This window comes from Olea europaea, chromosome 3 (genome assembly GCF_002742605.1).
Source record: "Olea europaea var. sylvestris chromosome 3, O_europaea_v1, whole genome shotgun sequence".
Lineage (NCBI taxonomy): Eukaryota > Viridiplantae > Streptophyta > Magnoliopsida > Lamiales > Oleaceae > Olea > Olea europaea.
Window position 1 is genome coordinate 10,062,001 of NC_036239.1, and position 3,354 is coordinate 10,065,354.

A 3,354-nucleotide genomic window follows, 5' to 3' on the forward strand; every position below is an offset into this window, starting at 1 on the left:
AATAACAGAAAATCGGGAAAGATCTAACAAAACCAATTCTTTCTAATTCCACTCATTTTTCCCCCAAAAACCTTGCGGAGAAGTCCTTCACTCACTTTCTCCATCTCTAGCCAACTTCCAATTACTTGATCAACATCCACGTCAGGCCACAACGTAATCACGAAAGCCCACCAAATTGACACCGAAGGTTTGAGAAAGTGGAAGCAAAATTTGGGTCTGAGAAATAATCTTGGATCTCTTGTCTTGGCTTTCTCTGCTGTACTACACAGTACACCAACCCGACCTGACTACACAAAAACCTGTTGAAAAATTCTCAAAAATTATGTCATTTTTAATATATAATTTAGTTGTTATTTGTCGATATAATCGATTTGCCTGCTTATATTCCTCTTCAGACCATTAATTTTAACGTCAAACTGTAATTTAATTAGTCCCTTAAGTTCTCCATAATTGAGATTTACTTTTGAGCTGAATTAATGGCTATTCGTTCGATTGCCATGAGCTTCTATCTCCTTGAATCATCAAGCTTCTAGGTCATCCTACAGGTTATTGAAGCCCTTTGTCCTTAGCCAATGCGAAGTCAAGTCACTGGTTTTTTCTTCGTTGTCGTAGATTCATTTCCACTCTTCAAAGATAAACCAAAGATGCATAAGAAATAAGCTTAAAATAACTTATTGAAGGTGGCCGGAGATGTAGGGTAATGCACGGCAGAGTGGCGGGGATTATTTGAGGGAAATGCGTGGGTTCTCACTTTTAAGCCTGACGTTGTTGACCTTTTTCTTATTTTCCATTTTCGTTTCCATTTCTTTTGCCTTTTTTAAATGCCAGCCCAGTCTTTTCAAATTCCTGTACGTTTTCTGTAAAATGTTTTTTGTACTTATTGCTTTATACTCGATGGATCTATATGGATGAGTGTCAACGAAGGTGTGGAGAGTGTCCATATAGCATGGTTGGCGTTGGATACATACATTTTGCGATGAGCATTGAATTTCTATATCGTAAATTATAATATAAAAAATGAATAAAATTTGTGCTGGAAAAAAAAGTCATGAAACAGTATTATTCTATAAACTTTTCTCTTTGAAATAACGGCCTGTTTGATTCGGTCCATTTTAAATTTTCCACCTTTTTTCATTATTTGATTACAAAAATTTTCTTGGCAATTTGTTTTCCTCCCCCCTCACATGATGGATTTTCCGTGGTTTTGGTGAAAATTGGTTATCCAATTTTATTTTTTTTATTTTTTTTTAGCAATTGGAACAAATTTTATTTACAATTTTCGCTTTAATTGACAATTTCATGAAAAACAAAACTAAACGAACATCAAAAGATAGAAAATTTCAACATTTTTTAAATGAAAAACTGTACCAATCAAATACATTTAATTGTTCTAGACAATTCAATTCTCTAAAATTTATTTTCTTTTCATCTAAATTCCATTCTTGCTACGAAACGGACCCTAGTTATGTTTAATAGTAGCTATTCACATATCAGAATAAAAGACGAGAGTTACTGAGGTGTAAAATGAACCCACACAGCTGGGTTGGCCATTTAAAAATTATGATCTATAAAATGATCACAAGGTGTTCGAGTTGGTTCAGATTGGCTACACATAATTTAGCCCAAATTCTTTAAAATTGTTTTTTCCCAAACCGCACATTCTCCCAATGAAATGAACCCATAATTTTTTTTCATACTTTCTCATCAGAACAAATGACGAATTGCGCAAATTTGATAAAACAAATGACCTTCTGAAAAACCACATTGCATTTGTGTAATATGCCTATTCCACGTACGGGAATTTTCATGCGTTGAATATACATACATACATAATCCGGAGTCTATATATTCAAAGTATTAAATATTTATAGGTACTATTTTTGCAACGAAAAACTCGTGCGTGGGGAAATATATTGGTGTACTCTTTACCCTCATTATGCGATATAGGAAGAAGAAAGTAGATCAAGCAATGTTACTCCATTAGCAACGAACTAATCGCTGTTGCAGAAAGATTTCATGAAACCAACCCGAAATCTATTGGGGAAAGACTAAGAGCCTATTTGAAAGTGATTTTTTTGACCGTTATTTCACTATTCCAGCCGTCATATTTGACTTCTTCTCTCACGAGTGAACCCTACTTTTCTTTTAACGGTCAAAAAATCAATTCTCAAAATCACTCCCAAATAAGCTCTAAGTTTGTTGCCGTTGTCGTATAAATAAGACTAATAACCTAATATTAGCTGAATAAGGGGCTCTGCTTTTCTTCATTTACCTATTGTGGGCAAAAACAAGCAACTATGGACCACAAAGAAATCAAAGTAAGTGACCGATCCTTGCGGGCTAAAATTAGTTACCTTGGTATTTAGCATCTTCTTCTCCATTATAGAATAGTTTGAACGTAGGGTATGAATGGATATTAACTTTGGCACACAGTTGTTTATTTGTTGTGCAGTCAACTTCTCCGATCTCTATTTCATCGTCGTCTTCCATCATTGTTCCCAAATCCTTCCATAATATCCCCAAATTCTTACTGAAAGAAAATTTCAACTATTATTAAGCCAAGAATATCATAAATTGGATTCCTACAGATGGGTACAAAAGGGAAGAGTGAAGTTTAAATTAATTATTTTATTTTAATTAGTGCACTTCAATTCTTTTTACACCTCAGTGTCGAAATAATACGCACACAAAGAAATAGTTGTATATCGTCTTTGCCAATATGAATCATAAGCAAGGAGAAAATTCATCAGAAATGATGAATCATTTGCTTTTGCAAAATGACATGACTTAAGGTTGATTTCCCTTTTATTTTCTTGGGAGCTGCTTAGTGTACAGCACTTGCTGTACACTTTTACATGGTGCCGTACACTTTTACAGCCCCCTCACAATGAGGGGGCTTACAAATTTAATATTCATGAGGCCCCCTCAACATGTGAGGGGGCCGTATACGGCATGATGTACAAATAGCTTTTTCCTATTTTCTTTTCAGTGTGGCTAATATTTCGTGAAGTATCTAGTAGTTGAAATAATGGGCTCATCGACTCTATCCATCAATAATGTTCAAAACTCGCATCATTTTCAAGTTTGGAAAACTAGTTCAATCTAGTTATAGATTCCTTAAAGCATTGTGGTACGTTGAAGTCTGTTGAATGAAACAAATAAAAGAATGTTCGGTTTGCTTAAAAGTAGTAAAAATCGATACTCTCTATCTAAATCTATTGTTATGTTCAATTTTGCGTAATGTCGGTATAGATATTGCAAATTTAGATATATAACCTTCTTCTGTTGAAGTTTTAAGTCCCAGTGCTAATTTCTTTTTACTAAAATAGGCCCAAAAAAATTCAACAATCTTTT